Source organism: Furipterus horrens, unplaced genomic scaffold, assembly GCF_987537825.1.
Source record: "Furipterus horrens unplaced genomic scaffold, mFurHor1.1.pri manual_scaffold_7, whole genome shotgun sequence".
NCBI lineage: Eukaryota > Metazoa > Chordata > Mammalia > Chiroptera > Furipteridae > Furipterus > Furipterus horrens.
Window position 1 is genome coordinate 99,177,938 of NW_028327177.1, and position 11,306 is coordinate 99,189,243.

Consider the following 11,306-nt stretch of genomic DNA (forward strand, 5'->3'; position numbering starts at 1 on the left):
TAAAATTTATATGAAACCATAAAAGATCCCAAATAGCCAAAGCAAATGTTGAGAAAGAACAAAGTAGAAGGTGTCACTCCAGCTATATCAAACTATGCTACAAGGCTACAGTAATCAAAACAACATGGAACTAGCATTATAACAGACACATAGCTCAACAGAACAGAATAGAGAGCCCAGAAAGGAACTCACACATATATGGCCAATTAATCTATGACAAAGGAGACAAGAATATACAATGAGATAAAGACAGTTTATTCAATACATGATGTTGGGAAAACTAAACAGATACAGGCAAAAGAATGAAACTGAATCACTTTCTTATATCATATACAAAAGTAAATTCAAAATGGATTAAACTTATTATTTTTATTATTTTGTTGAATTTATTGGGGTGCCATTGGTTAATAAAATCATATAGGTTTCAAGGGTACAATTCTATAACATGTCATCTATACATTGTATTGTGTGTTTGTCACCCCAAATCAAGTTTCCTTCTATCACCATTTATCTCCCCTTTACCCACTCCTCCTTCCCCCTGTCTATGAGGTTTATTATTACTGTTATTGTTATTTTGCTTAATCCCTTCACTTTTTTCACCCAGCCTGCTTAACCCTCCCCTCTGACAGCTGTCAGTCTGGATTAAAGACTGAAATGTAAGACTCAAAACCATAAAACTCCTAGAATGAAACTTAGGCATTAGATTCTGTGACGCCACTATAAGCAATATTTTTGGGGGGGATATGTTTTCTTGGGGAAGGGAAACAAAGACAAAATAAACAAATGAAACTACATCAAACTAAAAAGCTTCTGCACAGCAAAGGAAACAATCAACAAAAAGGTAACTTACTGAGTGGAAGAAAATATTTGCCAATGATATATTCCATAATGGGTTAATATCCAAAATATGTAAGAAACTCATAAATTAACACTCCCATTTCCTCAAACAATTTGATTAAGAAAATGGCAGAGCACATGAATGAACATTTCTCCAGAGTACATACAGATGGCCAACAGACATAAAAAAGATCCTCAACGTCACTAATCTTCAGCAAAATGCAAATTGGATCATGATGAGACATTACATCACACCTATCAGAATGGCTATCATTAATAAATTAATAAAGAACAGTTCTTGATGAGGATGTGGAAAAAATGGAACCCTTGTGCACCCTATGTAAAATGGAACCCTATGTAAAACAATATGGATCTACCTTAAAAAAATTAAAAACAGGACTACCATATTACTCAGTAATTCCACTTATGGGTATTTATCCAGAAAAATTCTGAACACTAATTTAAAAAGATATATGAACTCTTTTGTTTATTGCAGCTTCGTTTACAATAGCCAAGATACAGAAGCAATCTAGTTGTCCATTGATAAGACAAATGGATAAAGAAGAGGCAGCACATACATTCAATAAAATATTACTCAGTCACAAAAAAAGAATGAAAACTTGCCATGGATGGTATTATGCTAAGTGAAATAAGTCAGTCAGAAAAAGACAAATGTCATATGGTTTTATTTATATGTGAAATATAAAAAATAAATGAACAAAAAACCCAGAAATAACTCATAGGTATAGAGAACAAATAAATGGTTGGCAGATAAAAGGGGGTTTGGAGGTTGGATAAAAAAGCTAAAGGGATTAAGAAGTAAATTTTTCAGTTATAAAAACAGTCACAGGGATGTAAAGTAAGCATAGGGAATATAGTCAATAATATTGTAATAACTATGTGTGGTGTCAGATGGGTACTAGTCTTAATGAGTGATCACTTTGTAAGCTACATAAATGTCTAATCACTATGTAGTACAGCTGAAATGAATGTAATATTGTATACCAACTGTAAATGAAAAATAAAAATTATTTAAGAATAATTTCATAATTTAATTGGTATAACTCATTCTGAGCCTCGGAATCTCTTAAAATATACCAACACACTGAAAACCACAGTTAATTTGTTGTATATAGCAAATAAAGTAAGAAAGCACAGTAAAGGCAAACACTGCCACACCCAGGCTTATTTTAAACCATATGATGCCTATATGTGAATTATAAAAATAAGCTCTTTCCTTTAGGTAGCTACAACCTTCTTGGCTAGGGTGTACACATTTGTGATCCAAGTGCAGTCTGTCAATATGACTTACCTAGATGCTTATGAGAATTAATTAAAATGTTTGTATATGTTATACCAGCTATCTGGCTCATAAAATTCAAAAATATAATTCAGCTCTCCCAATAATTTGGGGGAAATTGGTACCAGGAATATGTCTCACTTGTTTGTGTGCCTTTGCTGCCTAGCATAATCATTGACACATAAGAGTAAACTGAGAAATATGTGTTCCACATGTGATCCCATTTCTGTATATAAGACCTCGCCCATTAGGTTTCAAAAGTCCCCTTTCCAAAGGAGCTATAAGAATGAGGGCAGAAAGACAATCTTGTTTCACATTTAGTACCACTGCTAAATGCTCCTATTAAGTAGCATCTTGGAAAAATTGCCTGAGCTTAGTGGCAGGAGATGATTGAGTATTTATGTTCTGAATATTTCTCAATTTCCATGGGTGAGGAGGACTGGGAGACTTGCTTGATAAGCAGTTGAAAATCCTATTACCACTCCCTATGTACTACAATTACAACTGCTATCAGTGAGTATCAAATGTGTGAGATAATGCTTCTCAAGGGAGCAGACCCCACAGTTCTTTCAAACATCAATGGTAGTGACATGACAGATCAGAAACTGTCAGCTGCTTTCAGTCTTTTTAAACACATATGACAGTCACATGCACACCAAAGATTTCAACAAGATTACTGTTATTTAAGTCGGCACCTAGAAATTAATCATTTCACTATTATTTTAGTATTAACAAGACACTTTAGTGGAAGGAATAATTTGACAAAGACTATTAACATTAAGTTGAGAGGAAAGGCACAGATGTCAAAAGCTAATCAGCAGTGGACAAATTCTATGGAGGATTCCTAAGAAAGTCTTAGACACTTTGCTTTTGGAAATCTCTCTTTAGGTTACTTTATCTGGTCCTTCAGATAGCTCTCAAAACCCAGCCAGAATGTCATCCAATTTGATATTTCTGTTTTAGAGAAGACATTTTCAGAACCCAATTAAAAATCATCATCATCATAAAGTTCATTAATCAGGTTATAGAAATTATGCTTAGAATATTATACAGAAGTACCATTATCGTACCCATTTTCAGCTAAAGAAAATAGGTACAGAGACATAAAGTACTTTGTTCAAGGTTAATTTATTAAGGTAACAGTGGCTGCTTTCTTATAGATCCAAAATTTTACCTTCAAAGCTGTTTCAGAACTGTTTCTATTATGACCTGTTCTTTCTTCAGAGAAAAGCAAACTCATGCTTTTCAAATAAAATAAACAGTGAGCCAGTAGGCTGTATAGTTTAATTTTGAAAAGAGAGCCACATACTCATTTGAAGTAAAATATTTCTCAGTCTTAGAATTTCCACTTAGTTATTTTTAAATCATTTGTGTTTTTCTGCTAAGATTGACCAATTTTTCATTTATAATGAGAATATTTTTCCTGGCCTCACTGAGTATAGTTATAGCTGCTTTAAAGTCACTGTCTGCTAATTCCAATATTTAGATAATTTGAGGCTGTTCTCTGTTGATTATCTTATTTTGAGTATTTGTCACACATACCTATTTCTTTGTATGTTGAAAATGTTATGTGTTAAAGTATCTGGATTCTATTACATTTCTCACAAAAATAATAACTTTTTGTTTCGCAGGTGATTAACTTGGTTAGACTCAAAGTGCAAACTTCATCTCTTGGAAAACAGCTAAAAACTCATTTAAGTTCTTTTATCCTGATTTGGATTGTTTGATGTCTGCCCCACATATGACTGGTTCAGGGGATGGCCAGGGATTTGGGCAGAGAATTTGGAGATTCCTTTCCTTATCTCTCTTCTTTCCATGACCATCTTCCACCCATCCCTTACTCTTTTCAGAGATTGCAGATATCCCAAACTCTTTTTCCTAGATCTTTAGGTCAGAAACACCATGGGTTTTCAGTCAGAGTTTTAGGCACCCTCTATGGCTCTGATTGTGAACAGCCCTCAGTGAGTTAGTGAGTAAGCACTTACTGATTATTTCCAGTCTTCCAAGTTTTGACCTCCTGCCACAATCTGCCTGTTTTTACACTCCTAGTGTCTTTACAGTATTTTTCTCTTCTCTTCTCTTTTTCTTTTTGCATTGTGCCCAGAGTTTACAGTTGTTGCCTGTGAGAGAGTTGGTCTAATAGGTGCTTACTTGGTCACACCAGAATAATTCTCTTTTGAAAATATGAATAAGCTAGAAATTTTTCCTTAATAATTATAAATGTGAATGTGCAATAATATATACACATTCATTGCATATGCAATTTAGCAGACAATTCTTGGGGATTAATGAATCTCTGAAACCTGTACTTATGGTGGATCTCAGGTCAAGAATCCCTGATCCCTTGTCCCTGATACTGAAATTAAAAACTTGACCAAGATATAGTCCTTGCCCTTGTTCCAGACCAGAGGTCAGCCAAGTTTTCCTTAAAGAACAAGGTAGTAAAAGTGTTAGGCTTGTGGGTCGGCCATATGATTTCTGACACAACTGCTCAACTCTGCTGTTATAATGCAAAAGCAGCCATAGATGATACATAGATAAATAGGCATGATTATATTCCAACAGAATTTTCCAATAGGAAGATAGGCCACAAGCCCATGAGTGTAGTTGGCTGACCTCTGCTCTAGGAGAGAGAGAGTGAATGGAGAGAAAATAATTTTAATAATGACTTCAGTATTAAATAAAAATCCAAAATTACAAATCAAAAGAAACTGTGATTACCAAGGGAGGATGCTGACATTTTATTTACTTAAAAAGACAAAAAATAGCACAAAGCTTATAAAATCCTTTCAACTTCTTATAGCCAAGATCCAAACATCAAACAATAAAACAAACAACCTTAACCCTGGCTTACACATAGGAGTTACTTTTTCATCAGTTCTATAAAATTCAAGTTCCAAATCTAGTTATAAATTAGCTATGACATCCAGCTTCTCATAATCTTTATCCTCCACTAGAATGTGAGTTTATAGCATAGGTGGTGGGGAATATGTCATTTACTTATTTGCTTATGTGGCCCTATATTTAGTGTGGTGATCACCACATAGTGTTTGCTAAATATACATATATGAATAAATAGGAAAGAAATTTATTTAAATAAATATACATAACAGAGTATTAATAACCTCTTAAGGTATTTATGCATACACATATATGTACACATATATATGAATATATGTATTTATATACATATGTATATACACAAGGTCTGTCCAGAAGGTATCCAGCCATGTAATATGAAAAAATAAACATTTATTGAAGATACAAGATACGAGAAACATTGTACATAGGACAATGGCACCTCAGCCCCCTTCAAAGTAGGCACCTTGGGACCTCACACATTTCTCTCAATTGCCATCAGCTGCCCTATTTTCCTGAATCTCAGCAATGGTCTGAAATTTTTTCCCTTTCAAAGGTGATTTTTGTTTTGGGAAAAGCCAGAAGTTACAGGGCGCCAAATCTGGGCTGTAGGGTGGCTGAGTGACTTGGGTGACTTATGTTTCACCAAAAAACTCTGCATGAGACATGATGCATGAGCAGGCATATTGTTGTGATGAAGCTGCCAATCACCAGTTGCCCATAGCTGTGGCAGTTTTAGTTGTATTGTATCTCTCAGTGACAAAGAACATTGAGGTAGCATTTATTAATTGTTTGGCCTGTAGGGGCATACTTATGATGAACAACACCTTCCAAATCAAAAAACACAGTTAACGTGGTCTTGATTTTGTTGCAGCTTTGCTGCACCTTTTTCTGGCGTGGGACAACTGGACCTTCATTTCCAGATCATAGCCATAGACCCACAATTCATCTCTGGTTATGACCTTCTTGAGGAAATCTGTTCCATTGATAGCAGTTTGAATCAAGTCATTAGCAATTGCAGCATGATGTTTCTTCTGCTCTGGCAGGAATGAATTTTTCCATGACACATTTCAGGACAAGATCCTGCATCAAAATCTTGGACATAGTAGTTTTTTGGAATTCCCAGGTCAGCTTCTAGTTCTTGCACTGTCAGTTGCTGATCTTTGTTGATTGCAACCCATACATGTTCAACATTCTCAGGTGTTCTGCTTGGTGCAGGCCTTCTGGAATGTGGATCACTTTCAACAGATTCTCTACCATCTTTGAAGTGTGTGCACTGCCCTCACTGCATCATCTCTGAAAGCCTTCTGAGTCATATAAATGGTTTCTATGGAGGAATATTCACTCTCAACGCAAAACTTGATGCAGATTCCTTACTTTATTCATTCAGTCATTTTGAATGTAATGGCCACACAGTATACATGTTCACTCAACAGCGTCTACTTTCCCTAGTGATTAGTACAGTGAAGCTGCCATTGTTCATACATGCCCATTCCAGACAACTTTCCTTGCTTGCCAGTTACATCATGCCATGGAAATCTTTCTTGTTACATTAACAATGGGTAGACTTTTTTTGGACAGACCTTGTATATGCACATATACACACACAATGCATTAATATTTCACAGGAATGAAAAAATCACAATATCATGATTTTAGGTTAAGATCATAAATTAAAGGATCAGTAAGAAATCTATAGGGGAAAGAATATTGGGAGATGGATAAATTTAAAAAAATAAGACCTTTTTAATATTGTTTTCTAATAATCAAAATGATACATACTTACGTGGGAAAGAAGATTCCTTAATCCTGTCTCCCTAATCCAAAAGTGCTTCCATTCCTTTGCTGATTTCTGTGTTCCTTCCTCTCACTTTTCTTTAGAAGGGGAAAATGTATTTTTTCTTTTTTTTCTTTCTTAGGGGAGAGCATGAACACAGTCCTCCACTACCACAAATTATGCAGCCGAGTTTCCCACATTTGGGGAAATTGCAGGGGTAAGCACATCCAGAGTGAAATGGATAAGCCTTGCCCTGGGAAAACCACTTTTGTAATCATGGTATACTTACCTGCCAGGTAAGTATAGAAGGAGAAGATATTAATTTGATGTATCCACCCATATCAGTGAACAGAGCCACTGTGAAAGGCAGAATCAATTACTCATATTTTCCCATCCAGGCGGTAGAATAGCAACTTATGTATCCAAATCTACATGCCTACCAAGCACAAATTTTGATTTCTCTACCTGTGGTCATTCAGAAAGTAGTCATACTGTTAGATATCAAGATAGGCATTTAAGGCAGAGACGGGACTCGACCAAGTGGCATTGGCGCTGAAGGACAGGAGACAGCGTGCTGCCGGGCAAGTGAGAACATAATTCTCCTTTATATTTTTCTCTAGTGGACGGTGGAGAGGGGAGGAAAGTTTGGGGGTGGTAGGCCGTTCTGGAGGAGCCCAGGTGCAGAGGCGTGCTCATCCACTCCCCAACCCTATCCTTGGGTCGCGGGGCGCACATAGGGAAGTGCTCTCACTCACTGGCCCAGGTGCGCTGGGCCGTGAGTCCAGGCGTCCCTCGGACACTCCCCAACGGACATAAGATCAGTGCCCCTACGGGCACAGGGAGGGCCCACTGAACAGGCAGAGAACCGTGCACAGAACCGTGCACAGACACCCCTAGACAGCTCCCGTGGGCGCAGGGCCCCAGGCCGGAAAGCAGACCACTAGCACAGGCTCTGTTTGTGCCCACCCAGACGGGTGAGGGAAGGCGGGCGGCTGCAGCACGGGAACAGCGGGAGGCGGCGACTCACGGACGCTCACTTCCACTGAGCACAAGTGTCCCCGGCCCTGCCCTAAGAGGCGAGAGACCAACTCCCAGAGCTTGGCTCAGCGGGACTAAGGGCACGGGCGGCCCGCGAGTGTGAAAACACCTCAGCCCAGGGACAATAGGCCCTAATCCTGGGGAAAGCTCTCGGGCCGCCCACGAGTGCAGGGAGGCGTGAAGGGACACCTCAGCGCGAACGCGGAACCACCATGGCCCAGCAACAACAGGAGCCAATCCCGGGGAAAGCGCTCGGGCCACCCGTGCGGGCAGGGACGCGCGCAGGGACACCTCGGTGCGAACGGGGAACCACCGTGGCCCGGCAACAATAGGCTCCAACCGTGGGGCAAACTCTTGAGCCGCCCCAGCGCGCAGGGGCTCGCGCGCAAGGGCACCTCAACTGGCTCCAGAGGGCAGCAAGGGAGCGCGCTGTGCCGGCAACCGCGGGCACGCACCATAGCGGCAACCGGGGGCACACACCAGTCCTGCAAAAAACAAGAACCTCTGACCTGCCACACTAGACCAGCTGCGGACCCAGAAAAAGAAGGCAACACACCAAGGCTAAAACGGAGTAAAAACATCGCTTTTTTTTTCCAATTTTTTTCTCCCTTGTTCTTTCTTTCTTCTTAATTATTTCTTTTCTTTCCTTCTTTCTTTATTCTTTTCCTGGGGTTTTTTGGGGGGATTTTTGGGGGGTATATATATATATTTTTTCATTTTTTTTCTCTCTTTTTTCTTTCTTTCTTCTTTATTCTTTCTGTTCTATCATTCTTTGTTCCTTTCTTCCCTTTTGGGGTTTTTTTGGGGGGGTTTTCTGTGGTAAATTTTTTATTTTCTTCTCTTTCTTTCTTCTTTTCTTTCTTCTATTTTCTTGGGGATTTTTTTGGGGGGTGTTTTTCCTTCTCCTCTTCCAATAATAACAAACTTTATCTCTAACGTGTTGCATATAACCTCTCCTTCTCATCGTTTCTCTTTAATCGTTGTTTATTCATTTGTGTGTCTAGCTTAGCCCCCCTATCACTCTAAATAATATAATATAATTACTATATAAACCCAAACACAATACAATCCCACTTTCTTAATATATTATGTATTTTTTATCCTTTTCTTCTATTTTTATTAACATACAATGTAAATATTACTTACTGGCTTGCACAGTCTCAACTATTATTAATCTATCACCCCCTCTATCAAAAATTTTATTTTTCCTCCCCCAAAACAACTCTTATCTATTCTTCTTATAGTATAAAAGCTCAAATCTCTTTACATTTATATTAATACGGGCTAGTTGGCTAACGATAGCAGGATAGAGTGGGGGATACTTTTTGAGGGTGTGGGTCTCCTGCCTGGGCTGTGTGTTTATGCCTTTAACAGCATATCCACAAAAGAACTCAAGACAAAGTGGATAGAGTGACTCTCAACCAACTAGCCAGAAGGAAGATCCTATCAAAGAACATCTGAAATATAACCGAACAGCATAAACAAACGACATAAAGGGTAACTCAAGAACATCAGGCTCAGGATATCAAAGAGACTTCACCACTGAAACTCCCAGACCTTCGATAAAGAATATTACACCACAAAGGAGGGAAGTCAAAGCAGACTACACCCCCCCAAAAAAACCAAATAAATAAATAAGTAAATAAAAACAAAAAGAATCCAACATGGTAAGATGCAAAAATAACCCCTCAATGAAAAGAAAAGAGGAATCCTCAGAAAGAGAGATAGATGAAATAGACATAGCCCTAATGTCAGACATGGAATTCAAAACAATGGTGGTAAAGAAGCTCAATATACTCGACATCCTTAAAATCAACTATGACAACCTTCAAGGAAGTTACCAGCAGCTCCAAGAAAATTACAGGGAACTTGCAGAGAACTACACCAGCATAAAAAAAGACATAGAAACTGTTAAGAAGAACCAGGAAGAACTTAAGAATACAATCTCTGAACTGAAAAACACAGTAGAATCAGTCAAAAGCAGACTAAACGAAGCAGAGGATCGGATTAGTGAGTTAGAAGATAATGTAGAGAAAAACTCCCAGACAATACAGCAAAATGAAAAACGACTGAAAAAATATGAACAAGATGTAAGGGAATTACAGGATAGCATTAGAAAAATAATTTAAGGATCATCGGAATACGAGAGGGAGAAGAAAAGGAACATGGAATTGAAAATTTGATAGGAGAAATAGTGACAGAAAATTTTCCAAACCTGATGAGAGAAAAAACTATGCAAGTCCAAGAAGCACTGAGAGTTCCAATCAAGAGGAACCCCCAAAAACCCACTCCAAGGCACATCACAGTTAAAATGGCAACTTTCCAAGACAAAGAGAGAATCCTAAAAGCAGCAAGAGAAAAGCAGCAAATAATATACAAGGGAGCTCCGATAAGGCTATCAACTGATTTCTCAACAGAAACATTACAAGCCAGAAGGGAATGGTCAAAAATATTTCAAGCAATGAAAAACAAAGGCCTACAACCAAGAATACTCTACCCAGCAAGGCTCTCATTCAAAATAGAAGGTGAAATAAGGAGTTTCTCAGACAAAGGAAGACTGAAAGAATACATCGCCACCAAACCAGCATTGCAAGAGATGCTAAAGGGAGTGTTCTAAGAAAAAAGAAGAAAAAAACAAGAGAGGAGAGGAACAGAGGTACAAAGGGAAATGAATAAATACACGTCAATAATAACCTTAAATGTAAATGGATTAAATGCTCCCATTAAAAGACATAGGGTAATGGAATGGATAAGAAAACAGGACCCACATATTTGCTGTCTACAAGAAACACACCTGAAAACAAAAGATTTACACAGACTGAAAGTAAAGGGATATAAAAAAATATTCCAAGCAAACGGACCAGAAAAAAAAGCCGGGGTAGCAGTTCTCATATCAGACAAAATGGATTTCAAAGCAAGGACAATAAAAAGAGACAAAGAAGGACATATCATAATACTTAAAGGAACAATCCATTAAGAAGATATGACTTTGATAAACATATATGCACCCAACATAGGAGCACCCAAATACATAAAGCAAATACTAGAAGACCACAAAAAGGATATCAACAACAACGCACTCATAGTAGGGGACTTCAACACTCCATTATCAACAATAGACAGATCATCAAAGCGAAGAAACACCAAGGATATACAGGCATTGAACAACACACTAAACCACATGGATCTAACTGATATATATAGAACTTTTCACCCCAAAGAAGCAAAATATACATTCTTTTCAAAGGCACATGGGATATTTTCAAAGATAGACCACATGACAGGACACAAAACAAGCCTCAACAAATTCAAGAAAATTGAAATCATATCAAGCATCTTTTCAGATCACAATGCCTTGAAACTAGAAATCAACCTCAGAGAAAAAAATCAAAGACACCCAAACTCATGGAGATTGAATAACATGCTATTAAATAATGAATGGGTTAACAATGACATCAAAGAAGAAATCAAGAAATTTCTAGAAACTAATGATAA

The 11,306-nt window shown here is 37.9% G+C and overlaps 1 non-coding gene across 1 annotated transcript; it reads right to left on the minus strand.

The window, feature by feature from the left end:
• Positions 1–6,912: 6,912 nt before the first annotated feature.
• Positions 6,913–7,077, minus strand: LOC150004882 (U1 spliceosomal RNA). The gene has a single exon (XR_016512576.1). It is a non-coding gene; the product is annotated as a U1 spliceosomal RNA (small nuclear RNA).
• Between the last annotated feature and the right edge of the window lie 4,229 nt (positions 7,078–11,306).